At 40.9% G+C, this 22,848-nt stretch overlaps 1 pseudogene; it reads left to right on the forward strand.

Annotated features, from left to right (window-relative positions):
• Nucleotides 1–339: 339 nt before the first annotated feature.
• LOC147443411 (uncharacterized) overlaps nucleotides 340–22,848 on the forward strand; it is a 39,294-nt pseudogene continuing 16,785 nt past the window's right edge.

Genomic DNA, 22,848 nt, shown 5'->3' on the forward strand with positions numbered 1-22,848 from the left:
CTTCTCAACAACCATAGCAAGCAGAAGTTGTGAAACCAATTGAAACACAGCAGGAACAGGGGGAGATATCTCCAAGACCATCCTCACCCAATATCGAACAAGGGGATCAACCTCTTCCTAGTCCAATCTCTTCATCAACTAGCCAATCAGATGAAAGCAGGGAAATAAAAGGAGATGGGTCAAAGAAAGAGAAGGAAGCCAAAAAAGACTGTCACAAGCAAAGATGAGGTTGGACCTTCCAAAGAGCCTCAAGCATAATTTGAAGAGTGGGAAACAATGGATGAATTCATCACTCAAGTAAATGAATATGCAAATCAAATGTAGTTGATGACTAATAAAATGCGAACAACAGCTCTTAGCCCCAGTGCTAAAGCTCGAGAACTTGAACAGGTGATTGATGCACTCCAACGTGAGCTTGAAGACAGAATGAGTATCATTAAAAATCTTCACGGACAAATCAAAGAGCTCAAGAATGAAGCATAAAAACATCAAAACGTCAAGGAAAAGCAAGAAAAGGAGATGGAAGAGCTAGGGGAACTCCTCACAAAGTTGGCATATGCTTGTAAAAGCAAGGAGCAGTAGCTAGCTGAAGTGACAAATGAACTTATGAGCACTACTAAGTCAGTACAAAAGCTCCAGGTACAATTGAACGTAGAAAATGCTTCTTTATAATACTCAGAGCAAAGGATCAATGACCAAGCATCATTTCTAAAGAAAATAAGAGAAAATCTAGCAGCAGCTTCACTCAAGGGGATTGATGAAGTTTACAAAACTTTAGAAAAGAAAAACAAAGAATTGAAACTTGAGTTGAAGCTGGAACAAGAACAAAGAAGGGACTTCACCCTAATGTGCATGTAAAGGGAAGAGCAGTTTCTTAAAGAGATAAAAGAATTTAAAAAACCAATCAGTTTTGCTGAGATAAGGGACTGTGGAAACTCAGGAAGAGGCAGGTACATCTGAACAGCCAAATCTAGAGATACCATCAGTCTCCTTTGTAGAAATTGAAACACAACCAATTGAAGGGCAGACAGCAATTTTTCAATTCCAGGCACCAATGACAAATGAGGAACAAGTGACAATGGTCCAACTCTCTAAATCTGAAGAAGATGCACTTAAAGAGCAGATTGTTCAAGAAGTGGATGTTGAAGGGAAAGCAGCTATGGATTGGGAGTCGAGAGTCCTTCACTCTGTCAATGTAACTTGGCTCACTCCCAATAAAATCGATACTCAGTAGACATACCAATAGATCACATGAGAGGACTCCTCTTCTAAGCCTTGCGTCCAGGTGAAGACTCTGCAATGACAAAAGAAGTAGTATACACTAAAAAGGATTTAGTGGCCACCATAGAGGAGGGTGTCATAAGAGGTGTAGTGGCCGCCAAAGAGGATGTGAAGGGTGCCGAAGATGGTGTGATGGTTGGCATGGAGGAAGGAGTAAGGCTCCATTTGCCCTTTACCCTTGTTGGGTGTATTTCTTGCTAGTGATGTAGCTTGAGAGCCACTCCCAACAGTGTATTGAGTATCTCCATGAGAAACGAGAGGGAGAAAATATTATTGTGCCTCCTCCATGTACTCATCACTCTCATTCTTAAACCCTTTACTCAACAATCATCATAAGCACAATGTGATATAAATTATCACTAAAGTAAAGGTCACACTCAAGAAAACAAGAGGCAAGAGTCTTCAAGTACTTACTCTTTGGCATAACTCTATTTCTTTCTTAGTAATCATGCCCATTGGATATCCCAACCACCAAGGGCAAACATTTACCTCCCATGTTGTCACTTTTCTCTTAAGAAAAGATGGAGAGTACATGGTATTCTTGTCACGCACACTAATCCACTCTCTAGTGAATATTGGGGTTGTATTAAATTGTTGCTCCTCTACCCATTGCGCAGTCCATATACACATGCAAATAGAATGAAATATAATCACAAGTGATTAACAAAAAAAAGAGGATATACAATTTTAAAGAAATTTGCCAAAGTCTCTTTTGACCGAAGACCTCTTTAAAATTAAAAAAAAATCCACCCTATCTTGGGCTCCCGCATGGGATTTAGGGATTTTCTTCACATCAAAATTTAAGCCATACTCAATATGGTCATCCATCACATAATCTCCTTCTCCCAAAAACCAGCCACCCCATCTTGGGTTCCCATAGGGGGTTTAAGGATTTTCTTGCAAACCAAAGTCTCAACAAATAGATTTAAATAGAATCACAAGCGATTAACAAACAGAATAGGACATTTGGTTTTTTTTTTAATTGTCTAAGTCTCCTTTGTACAAGATCCCTTTTCAAAAGAAACTATCCACCCTATCTTGGGCTCCCGCATGGGATTTAAAGATTTTCTTACACATTGAAAGTTAAGCCACACTCAATATGGTCACCGAAACATAATCTCTTTCTTAAAAAAACTGTCCAACCCTTCTTGGGCTCCCACACGGGTTTTAAGGATTTTCTGGCACACCAAATTTTAATTCATACTCAATATTGTCAACCATCATATAACCACTTTTTCCACAAAAAAAACGTGCACATACAATCACATAACTTATTTGGTAATATTGAATAGTGTAAGGTAAAGATACAAACCTATAAAAAAACTCGCTTAGCCAAAAGTAGAAGTTTTGGCATCTTCTCGCTAGTCTCAGAAGACTTCATTGCATCCATGAGACAAAGAAAAGCCTACATACATAGTGACAAGTGAAAAACATGTTCAAGTTGATCTTGCCTAAACCTGAACATGTCTATCATGTAATAAATAAAATGCTTAAATGTCTACTTGCAATATATGATTGTTCATGCTCATCTTGTAGAATTGGTCAAAGGAATTTGAAAGTTGTGGACCTTCTACTTGCATCCTTTCAATCAAAAGTGTAGAATCCCCATGCAAGTGATCCCAATAAGTTTCCTTCTTCATGTAACTGCTAAAACGTTTGTAGTCACTAAAACAAGGGTATTGTGGATCTTTGAACTTAGTGAGACTAATAGATGCAAAATTATCTTTTTTTCTACAATATATAACAACATCATACAAACAAATGCACGGTAGTATGCATATTACTAACAAATTTGAAATAGAATCTTTAAAAGACACAAGAAAGTGTCCCATAGTTTCCAAATATCCAACACAATTGAACGAGGAAAGAAGCCATTTAATATCATCTCTAGCACACCTAACGGCTTAATGTACCACCAATCAACAAAGAGGAACAAGAAAATGTCCTCTTATTGACATAAAAATAGCTAAAGACATCCTTCATCAAGACAAGAGAGATTTTCTTGCCTAGGTGTCTTGAGTGCTTCTTCTCCTCACCCCCATCATCCCCTCTTGATCACTACCATCATTATCTTCTTCATTATTATGAAGATCTTCATCAATGAACATTAGTCTCTACAAAAGAAAAAAAAGACAAGCATGCACAATCAAAACACCTACAAAGACATAAAAATTAAAATAAAGATAAATATACTATCTTCAAAGACATAAAAAGATAAACACCTATAAAGACATAAAAATTAAAATAAAGATAAATATACTATTATTATGAAGATCTTCATCAATGAACATTAGTCTCTACAAAAGAAAAAAAAGACAAGCATGCACAATCAAAACACCTACAAAGACATAAAAATTAAAATAAAGATAAATATACTATATTTTCAGATTACCCATGATCATTGTATCATTCTCCATGTTATTGGGGTCTTCATCAACATGAGCTTTAATGTCAATGAAAAAAAATCTTTTAAAAACACAACTCTTTTGTCTGGAGGGAGTTTCCAAGGGTCACATACATGATTATGCCTCCTGATCAAGTGTCCTATTAGGAATGCAGCTTAGTCTCAACTTCATGCTTACTCAACGATCTTTAAATGGTGAGAGTGGTGGTATTCTCTTCTTGGTATCCCTCTTAGGTGCCATTATTTACCATTAGCAAAAATATGAACCCCAAAAGAGCCTTGTAAAGGATCCCTAATTTTAACAGATTAAGGTTAAAAATGTGTGTGATCTAGGAGACAAGGCCATTGAATGAGGGTATTCTCATAGGCTTTTTTCTAGGTTGTTATAGGCTTTTTGTAAGCTAAAATAGAGGCTAGGGAGGGAGGATAGGTACATTCTCTCTCTACCCAAAATAGTGATTTTCCTTATGACAATAATTACCCTCCCCCCTTTCTTTTGCCACATCATCAAGGGCATCCATAACCCTAGCCCAAAAAATCACTTTTTCATAAAGTATCAATTAGACCTCATTTTTACTCAAAACTTCTCCCCAACCTATATGTATATCCAAAAACCAATTTTTTTCCTCAAGATCTCACTAGTAGACCTACAAAATGTCAAACTTCCTTCCTTTTTTTATTTCCCTCCAAATTCACTCCCTCTCTCTCACTCCTCTCCCTCTCTTCTCTCTCCTACTTTTCAGCACACCCTCTTTCCCCATCTCTTTTCTATCTCCTACTTTTTAGCACACACTCTTCCTCCTTTTCTCTCCTTGTTGCAGATCTCTTTGTTGCAGCTCTCCTCTCCATAGCTCTCCACCCCGTATCTTTTTTGTAGATATTCCCCCCAAAGCTCTCCACTCCATAGCTCTCCTCTCCATAGCTCTCCACTCCGTACCTCTATTGCAGCCCTCCATCCCATAGCTCTTTACTTCATTGAACATCCAGCTTAATCCCCTCTACAAGTCCTCTCTCCTTCTCTTGCTTGAGGCCAGCTTTATTCCCCTCTCCATGGATCTAAATGACAGTATTGTTGGGGTAAGCCGTTTAGCTTACACTCGATGCATAGCCAACCTCTAAAGCCAAGCATGCCAACCATGCACCATTATGTGAATGTGTGCATCCCACCTCATAGATTTCCCTAAGCATATGCTTCTATATAGTCACATGCTATTTACTATAGCCACATGACATTTGACCCTTCCCCCACATGTGATGGAAATCATTTTCTAGCATTAAATGCCACCGTCCACTCTGAGCCTATAAAAGGCCATAATGCTTAGTTTGTAACTTGCCCTCTTGAAATCTTATCAATCTACTTACTTTTGGTATTTTGCACTTTGTGTTGCTTACATTAGTTATTAGATTAACATATTAAGATTAGGGAAAATTTGGACTCACAAAGGGGCCTTATAAGGAGTTTGACTTCCTCTCTCATGTCCAAAACAAGCTTGCAGTAAAATTTTTGCAAATCAACTCTAAACTTGGCGGAGATTTGGCAGTTAAAATCTCCTCTTCAAGCTCTTTCTAATGATATATAGCACGCCATGAGATTCCTCATATTTTGAAAGATTTTATTTTTGATTCTCTTGATTCTAGACGGAGTTGTCACATCACAAGAGAATCAAAAATAGAATCTTTCAAAATATGAGGAATCGCATGGCGTGCTATATATCAATAGAAAGAGCTTGAAGAGTAGATTCTAAATGTCAAATCTCTGCCAAGTTTAGAGTTGATTTGCAAAAATTTTACCGCACGCCCGTTTTGGACATGAGAGAGGAAGTTAAACTCCTTATAAGGCCCCTTTGTGAGTCCAAATTTTCCCTAATGCTTAATGCTCTAATTATGAATGCAACTAATCTTTTTCCGCCTTAATCAAGTCTTACAACTGGTATCAGAGCGCTATTCCAAGGCTCATTATAATTATTATTAGCATTCATTTTTCTTTATTAAAGCTTGCTTGAGTGTATGTGCTTTTTCTTCTTGCTCTCTGCGTTTTTTGAGAGCCAACCCACCTTGGTTGATAGCATGGATTGAACTTTGAAATGTGTGTGTGTGTGTGTGTGTGTGTGTGTGTGTGTGTCCTTCAAGTCACCTTTTTTTGAAATAAACGACAAAAGTTTTTTTTTCTTTTATCAAATGAGTGTGTAGCTTTTTTTACTTTTGCTATGGCGTGTCTCATCACTAGTTGGCCATTGTGGTGCTCATCCCCTGTGTGCTCCTGCTTCTGCAAAGTGATACATGCACCTTCACCATCATCACCAATCCTCAATCAGCCAAGTTCCCAGCTTGCCATTGATTTGTGTTTATTTTCCCCCACACACTTAGTTTGCCTTTTTGCTCTTTCCCGCTGCCTTGTTGTGATTTGACATAAAATTGCCAAATCAAACCTCTTGCAGTACTTGCTACCGAGCAAATCCTCTTGAGTCTTAGCAACATCGCCTTAGCACCATTGGATTGTGATACTCTTGGCCCACTACAGTAGAAAGCAGACAACACCGGCATAGCTCTGCTTATAGGCAAAACTGCCTCTTGCCACTAGCCGTCAAACTACCCCATCATCACATGTGCAGATTCTGAACTTCTCAGGCATCACACAATCTTTACGAGATGGTAACAGCCATATGTCATCGAGCTTGGTAGTCTCTAGCTAACAACCATCACGGATTCTAGATTTGTTGTGCACTGTTGAAGATGATGAAACAGGAAACAGAAGGAAGACAGCAACTCAGAGTAGGAAGAAGATGGAGAAGGAGAAGACACAGAGCTTGTGTACAAGATCTCTGTAGTCTGTCTCTCTGTATTGGAATAATAATAATATTGTGTACAAACTCAGAGCTACAAAGCTTATATGAAACCCTAAGAGATAAGGTGTCCTTTCACACCAGATGTCCAGGGGGAAAAACCCAGTGGGAGAAAAGTGCCCCTGGTGAAGCGCGTATACACACTAACACTACTACATGTCTACAAATCCCCCCTGTAGTGATAGTGTGAATCCGTACAAGGTAGCAGATCATCATGTGTATGAGAGTAAGCCCAAAGCTTTTCGGAAAGCTTCAAACTTTTCTCGTGATAACGCCTTCGTAAATAGATCTGCAATGTTATCCTGTGTAGGACAGTAAGTTAGTGTGATCTCCCCTGCATGTAGCCTTTCCCTGACATAGTGGTAGTGAACCTCTATGTGCTTTGTTCTTGCATGAAATACTGGATTCCTTGCAACTGCCATAGCACTCTGACTGTCAGTGAAAATGGTAGTGGGTGCCTGTTGACACTCACAAAGATCTGCCAATAACCTGCGTATCCATACACAATCAACTGTTGCCATGAAAGCTGCCCTGTACTCAGCTTCACAAGTTGATGTAGCCACTGTGGGTTGCTTCTTGCTTAGCCAAGATATACATGCATTTCCCAAGAAAAAACAATTGCCACTTGTGGAATGTCGTGTGTCAAAATCACCAGCCCAATCTGAATCGCTATAACCAAGAAGCTGCATAGAACTGTGCTTTCCATACATATCCCCCCTTGGAAAGAACATGGCAAGATTAGGGGTACCTGAAAGGTAACGAAGTATGCGCTTCACAGCTTGCCAATGATGCATACCTGGGCTGTGCATAAATCTGCTTGCTTGTGAAACCCCAAATTGAATGTCTGGACGAGTGTTGCCTGCCAAATATATCAAGCAACCAATGGCTGCTGCATAAGTATGTACATCAAAAGGTTCTCCAGCATCGTGCATGCTCAACTTTGATCCAGTTTCTACGGGTGTAGAGATTGGCTTACAATTTTGCATACCAAACTTGTCCAAAATTTTATGCAAATATTTTGCCTGCAACATGTATATGCCATCTTCTGATTGCACAAACTGAATACCCAAGTAATAATGTAGCAAACCAAGATCAGACATCTCAAAGGTTTTTCTCAAAGCATCTTTAAACGCTTCAATTTCATCTGCAGTATTGCCTGTAAGAAGCATATCATCCACATAAAGTGTTAGCATAATGAGAACTCCATCTCTCTTTTTGACATACAAAGTACTTTCTGTTGGACTATTTTGAAATCCCTGGCCAATCAAATAAGTATGTATCTTCTCATACCATGCTCTTGGAGCCTGTTTGAGACCATACAAAGCTTTACGCAATCTACATACCTTTTGCTCTTGACCTTTTACAACAAAACCACTTGGTTGACTTACATAAACTTCTTCCTGCAAATCACCATTCAAAAAAGCAGTTTTGATATCCAACTGATGCACTTTCCAACCATGATGAGCAGCAATTGCAACTAGTGATCTAACTATGGACGCACGAGAAGTAGGAGCAAAGGTTTCATCATAATCTATGCCTTTCTGTTGCGCATAGCCTTTTGCCACAAGCCTTGCTTTGTACATGTCAACAGTACCATCTTGTTTCCTTTTTACCTTAAAAACCCACTTTGTACCAATAGGCTTTTTACCTGTAGGCAAGTCCACTAGATCCCATGTATGATTCTTATGAATAGAATCAATTTCTTGCTGCATAGCATCTTTCCACTGAACACACTCTAAAGCTTGTTCAAATGAATCAGGCTCATCTGCATCACAAAGAGTGCTAAAGCAAGCCAAATCTACTTGCTCTCTGCCAAAAGTAGTACCAGCACGTGTTTTTCGTGGCAACGGTGCATCCAACTTGCTATCCTGCAAAGTTTTCTGAACCCATTTAGGCAAGGTTCTTTCTTCCCTGAGAACTTCTTGCTCTTCACGCACAATTTCCTCTACATCATGAGGTGTCACATGCTGATCAAAAGATTGATCAAGATTATCAACCTGTTGTGATTCTTGATTCTCCACAAAAGAAGGAAGCAAACCTTCAAATACATCATGTGTCTGCATATGAGGTACATCAAAAGCAACCATAGGTTGAGCAATAGTTTCTGCAAAAATTACATCACGACTTTCAAAAATCTTGTTTGTAGCAGGATTGTAAAGTCTATAACCTTTACTTCCACTACTGTACCCCACAAATATACATTTGATTGCCTTATCATCAAGCTTCCCACGTAACTGCTGAGGGATGTGAGCATAAGCAAGACAACCAAAAACACGAAGATAACTGACTGAAGGTTTTTTGTCATACCAAGCTTCATATGCAGTAATGGTCTTCAAGGCACGAGTAGGACACCTGTTCAAAACATGTGTTGCACAAGCAACTGCCTCCATCCATAGCTTATGAGGCAAACTCTTAGCCTTGAGCATACATCTAGCTGTCTCCATTAAAGACCTGTTCTTCCTTTCTGCAACACCATTCTGTTGTGGTGTGTATGGCATAGTGCATTGGTGTTTAATGCCTTTCTTTCCCAAAAAATCCTTAAATGCACCTGACATGTATTCACCTCCTCGATCGGTACGAAGAGTCTGTACTTTGCAACCTGTTTCATTTTCAACCATGGCGACATAATGTTGAAAAACTGCAAACACATCTGACTTTGCTTTGAGTGGATACACCCAACAAAACCTGGAAAAGTCATCAATGAAGGTCACAAAATAAAGGTTGTTTCCTATAGATGGCGTCCTCATAGGACCACATACATCACTGTGTACAAGCTGCAACTTTCGTGTCGCTCTAACTGAACCATCCTGCGAAAATGCAAATCTGTGCATCTTTCCAAGAACGCAACCTTCACATACATGTCTTGGTGGCATCTCCAATAAAGACAAATCATGCACCATATTATGACGTTGTAAAGTCATCAAACTGCCATAACCAACATGCCCAAATCTAGCATGCCACAACTCAGCATCCTGCATGGCCTGAGTCTTTGTTTCTGCAATACATACCTGAATCTGCTTTTCATAACGATCTAGCACAAATAGTCCATTGTCCAGCGTACCTGTAGTGATAAGAGAATAACCATTCTCTCGATCTCGTACAACACATCTGTCATCCTCAAAAATGACCCGAAGACCATTTTTTGCAAGAGAGGATACAGACAACAAATTCTTCTTGATCCCTGGAACATATAAGACATCTGGCAAGCATAAATCTGAACCATCTGAAATGGTAATCAAAATCTTACCAACGCCTTTGATTGGATAAGAAGCATTATTTGCACATGTCACCTTCTTTCCTGCTAGAGCTGCATCCAATGAACAAAACAAATCCTTCCTTGAAGTAATATGCCTGGATGCACCACTATCAAAGTACCAAATCATTTGTGTCTTGTCAACACTGTAAGCAGAAAAATTTGAACATACTACAAAAGCATAAGAATCCTGCACAAAGTTTGCAGACTCTTCTTTAGCTGTAGAAGAATCACCAGAAGCTGAAACAACCAAACTTGACTCTTTCTTCTTTTCTTTAGCAATTCTCTTTTTACACTCACTAATGTAGTGACCAGGTTTCTTGCAGTAGTGACATTTACCTTTCTTCTTGGACTTGTCGGAATCACCTTTAGACTTCTCTGAAGATTGTCCTGCACTAGACTTGGAGTGATGAGCACTCTCTTTACCCCTGTTTTTGTTCTGTACAACAAGAGCATGATCCATACCATCCACCTGTAAAAACTTGTTCTTACGTGATTGATCCTCCTGCAATAGCAAAGCCACTAACTCTTCAAAATGAAGAGGGTCAGGATTAGCTCGCAAAGACAGAGTCAAAGAAGTCTGAAAAGTCAAATAAGATGGTGGTAGTGAATTGAGTGTTTTGGAAACCAAGTCCTTCTCTGGAATCACTTCATCAATGCTAAGCAATTGCTCTTTAAGATCCCTGATTTTTGTAAGATGCTCGACAATATTGTCACCTTCGTCCATCTGTATTTTGTCAAGTTGTTTCTTCAAAAACTCTATTCTGGCAGCGTTTCTTCCTCCAAACATAGCTTGCAGAGTGTTCCAAGCATCCTCAGAAGTTCTGCAAGATCTGATATGTGGTGTGATTGTCCTCTTTATGGTTAAGGCAATCACAGCCATAGCCTGTGCATCTTTAGTATCCCATCTCTTTTGCTCTGGAGTGACTTGTGAGGGTCCTGCACCAACAGCTGCACCACGACCAGGCGTGGCAGGTGCAATGCTACCTGGACGAACTTCATCTCCAGATACATAATCCCACAATCCTTTACCAACCAAAACATTTTTGGCCATAAAAGACCAAAGAGAATAGTTGGTACCATCCAATTTGTCTTCGGATGTAAACGCACCAAAAATCTCTTTCTCCGTAGATTGAGCCATACTGTAGATGCAAACAAGAGAGCAAAAGAACCTCCAAGAGATTCACAAATCTCCTCTCCAATCCAAGCAAAACTCTACACAAAATCTCAGCACAAAGCTAAGACAAGCTGCTTCCCAAAAGAACTGTTTACCTGAAGAAAATCTGTCAAAAAGCACACCCTCTTGATCTAAACGCCTCCGAAAAGTAACTTTTGCTATGCTGCTCAGAACAAAATTCTGAGAGCTCGAACGGCTTCGAAAGGGGGGTAAAACCCCAGGTCGCCTGATCAGAATACTCCCGGAACGTCGAGGATGCTCCCACGAACAAATTTTTCGAAAACTGCCTGAAAACTGCGATTGCGCGCGCGGACGCGAAAACGCAAGTAGAGGCTCTGGAAATCACCTCGCTCTGATACCAATTGTTGAAGATGATGAAACAGGAAACAGAAGGAAGACAGCAACTCAGAGTAGGAAGAAGATGGAGAAGGAGAAGACACAGAGCTTGTGTACGAGATCTCTGTAGTCTGTCTCTCTGTATTGGAATAATAATAATATTGTGTACAAACTCAGAGCTACAAAGCTTATATGAAACCCTAAGAGATAAGGTGTCCTTTCACACCAGATGTCCAGGGGGAAAAACCCAGTGGGAGAAAAGTGCCCCTGGTGAAGCGCGTATACACACTAACACTACTACATGTCTACATGCACTGCATCTACACCAAACAGTCCATGTGTTTCAAAACCATTGCAAGCTGTGTAGACTCACGCTCATTAATTATCGCCCTGGCCGCATTGCTCTCTACCTTCCAGACTCTCTACAAGTGAAATCAAAAATAAAAATAAAAACCAATTTTTTTTCTCTTTAAAAGGCCTGGCTTCCCACGGAGAAGCTTGCCCCAAGGGCACTTGCAATGAGTCCTCTTTTTAACGGGTTTTCATGTGCATATTCCCTCTCAATACCTCCGGGCTGAAAGCCATTCAAAATTTGAAGAGGAAATTATTCATACTACTTCGCTTTGAGTTTGGCAAAGGCTCTCCTGCAATATGACCAAAAGACCTTGATCTTCAAGCTAGCACCAACTTTCAACTCTAAGGGGGAGTGTTAAGGCGGTTACGCCACTAGCGGAAGCTAAATAGCGAGAACTCAACCAACAACAGAATTTGTCAGACGAGGACGGAGCTTGACCCGCAGGCGCATGGAAACAACTAGGTGGGTTTCAAATCACCTACTCGACCTTCTAATGACAATCACTACTAAGGAAATCAAATCTAAGTTCTAGAATACGCAAGTGACTGAAATCCGTACTACGAACGAATGCTATACGAAACAGGATCTAGAATCATTGAATCGATCTCAAACTCAAGGGGAAGTCTAGACACTAGGTAAGAACAACACCCTAAAGACTTGAACTGCAAAATCAACCTATAACCACTCCGTGCGGCAAACGCGTATGAAGACAGGCCGAAAAATACAGGTGACTGAAACTTGACCCCGATGGTACTAATGTGTTGCTCTACTCGTTGTGGTTCTATAGATATGATGCACGCTCTATTCCGACACACGAGTTGGAAGAAAACTCACACCGAAGCTCGTAGGAACTTACCACACGTAGAAGCCGATAGCGCGCACTCTTGGTATCTGTGCGTAGCTCTCACCGTTGCTAACACAATGGCGGTGACGCTTCTCCAATGGCGGCCCCGTAGCTCGCGTAGCAAGAAGATAAGACTCTCTCTCTCTCTCTCTCAGACACAGTCACGGCGCTCAAAAACTCACTTTGATTAATAATTGAATCTCCCTTAGGTTACAAAACTTTGGCTTATATACCTCAGCCTTGGAGGTGAGAACATCTCTAATTATTTACATCAACAGGTGAAATTACTTCGGGATTACAAGCTGGAAACTCAATTGAGTCCTGTTACTTAATGAATGGCTCAAACCAAAATTAGTGTCGGAAAGACATTTATTACAATCAATGGTTACAAAATGATGGGTGTGAGCAAAAATGTGGGTGTGATCCTCTGCTGGCTCAACACTCCCCCCCTCCGCGTTCATGTCGTCCCTGACATGACTTTTAGGCTTGATCAATAGAGTCATGTCGTCTTGAGCATCTGCAAATGTGATTCGTAGCGTAGGTTGCCGATGGTCAAGGTTGGGCCGAATATTTTGCTTTCGTGAGTGAAAAAGCCGGTGTAGAAAGCTTCTTCGAATGTTTGCATGTGGAAGCTAGGCAAAAACATAATTCTTTGGTATAAGAGATGTAACACCTTTGGTGATGGCTGCAATAAAAGATCATACATCATATCCGTCACTGTGTCGGCCGTCGATAGTAGACTCGAGGTAGTGGCTTTATCTGGCGCGAACACTTCAATGCATGCTAAGAGAGTCCTGCAGATTTTCTTTAGCATCTGACACGAAAGGTCAGGAGAGCCAGTAAAGAGTTTGATGGTGCCCGTTAGGGTTTTCACCATGTAGGCTTTACCTATTCTCTCTCCTTCCTTTGGTCCTGGCATCCTGGGATAATTAAGCCAATTTGGCTTCTTTTCTGCAATCCTGCCATGCTCTTTCCAGTTTCTGACTCTTGGCACCGGGCAGAAGGTTGCATCCTCCCGAATCTCCTTTGGAGCCTCTACCAAGTAGATGAGGTAGGCTGGGTATTTGTTCAGCCAACCTTTCCTCCATCTAGGTTGAGAATCTACAATCTTCTTTGATTGTTCATCCTTTGTGATGTCGCCTTCGTAAAGAGCGACATACTGCTCCTCCTCTATTCTCTTTTTCGTCTTTATCACTTCAAATTTCATCATAGGGAAAGGCAGGCTGGGTTGCATCCACTCTTCATGGAGCACTTTTGTGTCTAAACCTTGAAGTCTAATGGAGATGAGGAGTCTCCTTTCCCATTCCATTTCCGCCTTGGCACTTTCCTATGTTGACTTTTCTATTTGGTCATGGAGCCTTTGTTCTTCTTCTTCAGAGATTCCTGAAGTCGAGGCCACTTCTTGAACTGGGGCTGGATCTTCAATTGTGGTTGCCTCTCCAGTTTCTGGTAGCTCTATGGCTGCTCCCCCTGCTTCTTCTTGTGGTGGCTCTGTTTCTCTTCTTTGTTGCTCTTGGAGGTCTTGGAGCTGTTTGCGGAGGGCCTCATTTTCTGTCCTTAGTGTTTGGTTTTCTGATGTGAGCCTCTCCTCTGCAGCCAATGATCCCTCCGCCATGTGCAATCTTTGCACTTGCTCTAACCTTAGCTCTCTTTGCAAACTTCTGACCTGATCTTCCAGAGCTGGTACGAGGGCTCCCTCTTGTTCTGTTCCTGCTCTGCTAGCTCTAGGGGTGGTCCTGAGTCTCGTGATTGTCCTTTCTTGAAGTTCGACTCTTTCCCTTAGCTCAATGAGCTCATCCTTGGCTGCCTCCAGCTCATCTTCTATTCGCTCCTTTGCTTCCTGTGAACTTGTTACCTCTCTTGAAGCTTCGGCTAGTTGGAGTATCAAGCCGTCTCTCTCGTTTTCTGCGTCGTAGAGTGATGCTTTATGACTTTCAGATTCAGTCATAGCATTCTCTAACTTCTTCTGCAACTCTGCTTCCTTTTGTTTTGCTGTCTCAATTGCTACTTCCTTTGCTCTGGATCTTTCTTTAATCTTGCTGAGCAGTTCATGCACCATGTGCATGTCTTTTTCATCTTCATCTGTCAACTTGACAGCTCTTTCTGCCACCACCTCCAATGGCTTTGGCTCTTCTAGTATGTTCTGTTCGTCCATTTTCTCTTTACTCTCCATTGTACCCTTTGTCTTTTCCTTCGTCCCTTTCCGATCATCTTGTTTTCGTAGGGATATCCCATAAACTGCCTCCAGGGCCTCTTCTTCACTGTATCCAATCGCTACCAGATCCTCATAATCATCTTTCTTTTGCTGAACTGGATCTATCTCCTTTTCCTTGGTCCCGGCCTCCGGATTTTCCATAACTTCTGTTTCTATTTCTATTGTGGTCTCCTCCACAATAATTTCCATCTTCTTCAGGCTTGGTACATCAGTAAAAGAGGGCTGATTTTCCTCAGACATCTTGGCTTTCCCTTTGTTTGCTTGCCCGTCTTTCTCTCGAAGTTCAGTAGACTCATCTACTTCCTTCTTCTCCTTGTCGTCCTTTTTCAGCTCAGCTTTTAAAAGCTATACTTCCTCTTCAGTATAAGGCTCAAGAGGTTGCTGCTCCAGTATGGCCTCCTACTCCTCATAAGCTCTAATATATTGATCATATTGATCAACATGTGGCCTGGAAAAGCTAGTTCCGACTTTAGTGGGGTCTGGCACCCACATTTCTTCAAAGTCCCCCTTTAGAGCTCTTAGCCTTCTTCTTCGCTTTCTTCTTTAGCGGCTCGTCCACAGCCTCTTCAGGTTCTGAAACTATTTCTAGTTTTCGGTGTGCTCTTGTGGACGCCCTCTTGGATACTTCTTGCTGTTCTTTCTCTTCATCGGCTTCTCTAAGCCACTCATTCTGGGAGGGAACCCGTGGCCCTTGATCCCTAGCTCCAATAGCTTCATAAGCTATTCTTGTTAGGATTTCTCCTCCTCCTATGTACTTTGGCTTCTGGTTGTGCATGGCGATTACTTGTAGTGGATGTATTGAGCATAATTCACCTCTTTTGGCATGTTGCTCTTCAGTGCCCATGTGATGGTTGTCGCAATGGCATGGGGTGGTGTAGTATACTTCTTCGATCTTTTACTGCACATATGGAAAAACTGGTTGTATAATCGGCAAAGGGTTGCCGCTCGTTGATCTGCCATATCTCCGTAGGTTGTATTTTGTTTCTTTGATCCATAGACCTCTATGGACTCCCTTCTTTCTCTGACAGAACTCCCTTTGTTGTGCAGCTTCAATGCATCTGCAATGAGCTGTGGAGTGATCTGTACTTCAACTGTTTCTCCATCCATGGCTGTCAACGTGGCTTTCCCATCCTTCTGAATGGATGTTGCCAACTCATACACTCTTCTTGTGTCTACACCTGATGGTCTCGAGGTGAAGAACCTGTGCAAGTCAGCCTTTTCCAGGTATCTGCTGATGTTCTCTGATCTGCTATAATCCACTAATTCTCGTGGGATCATAGGTACATCGACCGATTGCCCTTGAGGATCTCTGAAAGTCCCCTGGTAGATCTTTATTCCCTCTTTTTCTAGTACTGCTTCCTCCACCCAAGTCTTGGTTGGCTTGAGGGTTTCTGTTGGAATATCAAAAGGTTCTGCTTCTGCAAGAGCATCCTTGATGGTTGGTCTTTTTCTCTTAGTTGCCGATGACTTAGCGGAATCCATGGATCTTGTAACTCCAATTTTAGAAGTTAGCGTCTTTTTAGTACTGAAAGCCGAAATGAAGCTTTTAACTATTCAAATGACTTGAAAATTGAAACATGAGCTATTCAGGGCCTAAGGATGCAATGTAGGTGAAAAAATATGCAAACTGGGCTCAAAAACATGCTTGAGACATCATACGCGTATGATGTCTTTTGTGTCAGAATGACTTCATATTGGTTGTGCTTGTAACTGATAGTGTATACATGAGTATCATATGCTTGGATTTGAGTTTGGATCCCATTTGGTCAAGTTTTGGCCAGTTTAGTCCGGTTCAGGCTCTTGGCAAAATTTTCAAAGGGAATTGGATTTTATGATCCAAATTGGGTAAAACTTGGTGGATTACTTTCAAATGGCATGTAGAACACTTTTGTTTGGTGGTTGAAACCCTGAGGTGCCAAAATCACATAGTGAGACATCATACGCGTATGATGTCTTTTAGTGCATTTTTGGACCAATTTTCTCTATAAGCTTGGTTTTGGCTTTAGATAGGCTTATTCAGAGGATTTATCAAGTTTGGATAGAATTTGGACTAAAAATAGCTCTGGAGACATCATACGCGTATGATGTCTTTTTCATCAATTTTTCATGGGATTGGTTCTGTGGACTCTCCATGTGCTAGTGAAGGACTGTTTATACTCAAATCTTGGTTTGGACTTGAATATGTTGGATTTGGGACAAAAATAGGCTTTGTATGAAGGATTTTCTCTTAATTGGGCTAATGGGGTGATCCACTTGACCAAATGGTTCCAAACTTCATATGTAGCATGTATTAGATATATATAATGGATGTAAGATTACAAATGAGCATTTTTGGCTCTGAAAGTGCAAATAGACATCATACGCGTATGATGTCTTTTGTGTCAAAATGGTGCTTTTTGGTTCCAGATAGCTTGTAGATGTGTTAATCAACAATCCTACAAAGTTTCAATGAGTTTGGAGTTATTTTGACAAAATTAGGACCAAAAATCAATTTTATGGCCGACTTTGCGTCTTTTTGGTTTTCCTTGGGTTTTCTAACTCCAATTCTCATGATACTTGGTTCATAGGATGTGATTAACATGTTGAATAAGGCTATGCACTCAAATGTTGAAATGGATGTGAAAATCATGTTGTGAGACATCATACGCGTATGATGTCTTCTCTTGAAATGTTGGTCTTTTTGTGCAAAGAATGCTTTGTGCTAGTGTCCTAAGCCCTGCTAACTAGTTTTCAACTTAAAAAGTCATCAGTTTAGCTAAAAAGCCCCCTTATAGGCATTTCAGTCTCCGAAGTCGTCTTTTATGACAAAACATTACATTAAATTAAATGTTTGATAGTAAGCAAATGCGCTGAATATTATGCTACCAATCACAATCAAAGCAGACAAACATGGATGCAAAAAGATAAGGGCAATGCTAATGGACAAGAAACACCTGTTTGTGTCGATGGTCGCGCTTGATTTGAAGTGTGAACGAGAGAAAGATTCCATGAAGGTCCAAATCTTATCAATAGCAACACGTTCCTGTACACACTAGGAAACAAAAGGAATACCTCCAGGAGGCACATCAGTGGGAAAAGAGAACTTTGCTAATCACTCAACTCTAAAACAGAAACACTCCTAACGTACTAATCTTACCTACCCTCCATCACTCAAGTGATGAGGATCAAAGGTGTTTTATGGCATAGGTTTCTGTTCACTCTAGCTGAGCTTTTGAGGCTAAGACCACATATGTGGACCACTGTAGGAAAATGCTTGGAGAAATTCAGGATAAAAGATCCAACATCGAGATTGCAAGAGAGCATAGAGGAGCTGAGCAAGCCACAAAAGAACGCTAAGCCTGTACCCTTAAACAAGGTCGGAGAGTATTGCGACGGTGAAGAGGGGAATACAACCTTACCAGTTGAATTCCACGGAGTGAAGACGATGGCAATACTAGACAGCGGAGCAGGGGTAGCCATTGCTACAAAAGAAATCTGGAAAAAATGGGGGAAACCAGCAATAAGGAAGACTAGGTTGAAACTCCAATTAGCAGATGGACACATGGAGAAACCTATGGGGTTATTAGAGAAAGTTGTAGTGACTTCTTGCGGCATTGAATACGAACATACTTTTGCTATTGTCGATTTTGGCAAGGAGAATAACTATGATATCATACTGGGAAGACCATTCATGAGACAGTTGAAAATGGTCCAAGATTGGGGCTACGATCACATATACTTGAGAAATATGGAAACCACTACACGTGTGAACCTGAAAGACCATAGCTACAAAGATGTGAACCGAACACCGGTAGAGGAGTTTGATTCAGCTACTTTGGCGGGATCCGAATTTCCAGCTTGGTTAGGTAAACCCAAGGAGTTATGGATGTGTGGAGCTTCGAAATGTGGAAGTCTGAAACGAGAAGAATGTGTTTTAGAAAGGGCTATCGAAGACGAAACTTATGTAGGAGAACCCTTTCCAGAGGATACGTTTGAACCATTAGAGTGGACACACATTCTAGCAACCCTAGATGTTTGTGCAATTCCGGATGGTCCCACAATGAAATTTTGCGACAAGGACGGGTACGACGTGGTTCCGTATTTCATGTTGCGAACTATACTCGAAAAAAAAACTGAAAAGAACGATACACTGGAAAAGGAAGATGAAGAAGAGGTGTTTCACGACATTCCCAATCATCCAGAGTGGGGAAATGAAGCAGACAACGAGTCAACGGACAATTCAAGCGGAAACGAAGAAACTGTAATGGATGTCCGATTTTATGATTTTCCGAACCAAACTAAACAACGCCAGAAACACTATAGAGCAAAGAAAAAAACAAAAGGGGTTAGAACCAATCCGATGCCTAGAATAAGAGGAAAAAATCAATTCCTAATGCTAGTAAAGGCTGAAGATTGTGTTAAGGATAAGATTTCTGGAAGAATGAGAGGCAGTGATCAAAAGAGCTTACGAAAAGACAAAAGAGGCTCAAGAAATCAAGTTCAAAAGAATGGAACGAAAACTCAAACAGAAAAATCAGAAAAGAACAAGCGCAACAGAGAATACACGGAGTCCAAGTTAGAACGTAGAAACAAGTACAGAGAGCTCAAGAAAACTCTGAAGGAAGTTTGGACGACAGAAATTGAGAGTGGAGAGGACGAAAACGTCAAAATCAAGGAAAACATGGATGTTCCCTCTCACTATAGGAAATTCACAATAGAGAATAGGAAGGTGATATTAACCCCACCTATTCGAGAGAGGAAGGAGAACGAATCTTATGAAGGACCGGAGACACCTAGACCGGTCTACATAGCCACAGATTTGTCTCCAGGCGAGGAAGAGAGACTTTTGAGTCTTCTCAGAGAGTATAGGGATGTGTTTGCATGGTCTTATAAGGACTTAAAGGGAGTTGACCCATCGATATGCCAACACTCAATCCCACTGAAACAAGACGCAAAGCCTAGCAGACAGAGACCATACACATATAATGATACTTTTGCTAAGCGAATCAAGGAAGAGATAGATAAGCTAATGGAAGCTGAATTCATATACGAGATTGAACACACCGATTGGGTATCTCCGATTGTGGTAGTACCTAAGAAGAACGGAAAACTCCGAGTGTGTGTCAACTTAAAGAAAGTGAATGCTGCAACATCAGGGACAATTATCCCCTGCCGATAATTGATCATGTTCTAGAGCGTGTATCAAGGAAAACAACATACTCCTTTCTTGATGGTTTTTCAGGATATAACCAGCTAGCCATAGCGCCAGAAGATCAACATAAAACAGCTTTTGCAACGGAGTGGGGAATTTATGCTTATCGGGTTATGCCTTTTGGTCTAACCAATGCTTCCGCAACCTTCCAGAGGCTGATGACGCATGCTTTGAAAGAATACTTAAGGTTGTTTCTAGAAATATACATGGATGACTTGTGTGTACATTCTCTTCTGAGAGATGAGCATCTAGAACACCTAAGAAAAGTATTTGAGAAATGTAGGACATATCGCATTTGTCTCAATCCTGAGAAATGTGTGTTTATGGTCCGACAGGGCAGAATTCTGGGACATATTGTCTCACAAAACGGAATATCCACGGATTTAGAGAAGATAAAGGTTATAGTGGATATGCCTAGACCAACCAATGCGAAACAAGTGCAGAGCTTTATGGGACATTGCGGATATTATAGACGATTCATTTACATGTACGCTATAATAGGCCAACCACTTTACAGGCTAATAGTGAACTTTGAATGGACAGAGGAGTGTGAGGAATCGTTCAAGAAATTGAAAGAGGCACTCATTACTGCTCCAGTCTTGAAATCACCAGATTGAGAGAAGATATTCCATGTGCATATAGATGCTTCGGCATATGCAATAGGATGTATTCTGGCTCAGCCAGAAGAAGGAAACATGGATTTTCCTATCTGTTACGCCAGTCGACAGCTCAACAATGCAGAGAAGAATTACACCACAACAGAGCGAGAAGGATTAGGAATGATCTATGCTGTGAAGAAATTTCGGCATTATCTTCTAGCCAACAAGTTTGTGTTTTTTACGGATCACCAAGCCTTGCTCTACCTAGTGAATAAACCATGCAATACCGGGAGAATAGTGAGATGGTTCATTATCTTACTGGAATTCGACTTCACGGTAGTAGTAAAGAAAGGAAAAACACATCTTAGAGCTGATCATCTTTCGCGATTGACGAATGGAGAAGACCCTATAGGAGTAGATGACGACATGCCAGACGCGTACTTGTTCAACATAGAAATGATACCGAGGTGGTCTCAAAATGTCATTAACCTATTAACCTATGGAGGAGAGTTTGATAGAAGAGAATACAACCTGAAACATATTGCTATTCAGCAATCCAAGAATCTTCAATTGGTTGCAGGAAGGTTGTATGAATTGGGAAATGATCATGTTTTACGACTATGCATCAATCCTGAGGAATATAGTATATATCTGCGCGAAGCACATGTTCAAAAATGTGCATTTCATTGTTCAAGAAGGAACACATATAGGAATTTGTTACAATTGGGAGTCTATTGGCCAGGAATGAAAGAAAGCGTACATGAATATGTCACTGTATGTATTGTATGTTCATCAAAACCGCCAGCCGAGTATTCGACATTATATCAGATAATGATCACTCCAGAATGGAGTCAGTATATTGTTGAATATCTCACAAATAGAACTTTCCCAGAAGGAACGTCAAAAGCTCGTCAGAAATCTGTAGAGACAGAAGCTAGAGAGTACGCTTTAATAGGAGATCAACTCTATAAGAGAGGTAAAGACAACCAGCTTAGGATTTGCGCATCAGAGTCTGAGTATGTGATAATCCTGGAGTAAGCTCATGGAGGAGTAGGTGGAGGCCATTTCTCAGGTGATAAGACAGCAAAACTTGTCTTAGCCGCAGGAATATGGTGGCCAACATTACATATGGACGCTGAGGAATACGTTAAACGGTGTGATGACTGTCAGCGGACCAAAGTACCACTTAAAAGAGATGATATGCCGCTTAGACCAATGATGGGGGCAAGAGCTTTTGCAAAATGGGGGATTGATTATGTCGCACCCATTTCACCTCCTGCATATAAGACTCATGCACAATACATCATTGTGGCTACAGACTATCTAACAAAGTGGGTCAAAGCAAAGGCAACTCAAAAAGCAGATGCCAGGACCACGACACAATTTCTTTATAAATACGTCTTTGTACGATATGGATTGCCAATAGAAATTGTGAGTGATCGAGGCACACATTTCATAAATGAAGTGATAGAGATCCTTCTAGATGAATTCATGGTAATCCATAGGAAATCAGCCCCGTATCATCCACAAGCAAACGGACAAGCTAGACAAAATCTCTATCAATCCTTGCGAGTCCATGACTTTTTCTGATGAGATTTTTCGTGAGGGAAGTGCTCTAATCTCGGATTTTGCTTCATACTCTCCTAAGTATGAAGGTAAGGTTTTCAGTGAATGAGGTTTGCTCTCCATTGTTCTAACAGAGCCCCCATCTCCCCAGTAAGATTGCAGATCCAAGTCCACTTGAGATCCTGCCTCAAATTCCACTATGGGAGGATTCCTGATGTCCTTTTCCCAATTTGTCTGATTAGCTTGGCAACTTAGCTCGTTTGCAAAGTTTGCCTCTCTCACTTGTTTCCAAAATTCATTGTAATCCTCATCTTTTCCGAAACTCCTCTGTATGACTGGATGAAAACTCTCTATCTCCTGATCGGTTGTGTTCAATACTATGCGGTCATCCTTTTGTGTATTTTCAGGCTTTTGTGCACTGGGAGTCTTTTTAGCTACCCGTGAAACGATAGTCTCTTGTTGAATTGGGTTTTCCTTTCCACAATTCATTGTTTCTTTTGGTGGTTCTAATAAGGCTTGTGCAGTCTCGATCATTCTCTGGCACATTTCAGGTCTCGGCTTTTCCAATTCCGCGTTTGGGTATGTCATCCACCTCTGTTCTTGTGTTTGGTTGTTCTTTAACCTACCTTCGTAAGCTCTCATCAGTGCGTCCAATGGTTCGTGTACTTTGTCGACTAGCACTGATGCCCCTGAGCTTAAGCTCATTGTTTCTTTGATACTCTTTTGTTTCGTTCTTTCCGGGCTCATCTCTCGTTTCCCGTTTTGACTCTCAAGTTTTTCTAAT

This window comes from Adiantum capillus-veneris, chromosome 14 (assembly GCF_014529385.1).
Source record: "Adiantum capillus-veneris isolate H3 chromosome 14, ASM1452938v2, whole genome shotgun sequence".
Taxonomy (NCBI): Eukaryota; Viridiplantae; Streptophyta; class Polypodiopsida; order Polypodiales; family Pteridaceae; genus Adiantum; species Adiantum capillus-veneris.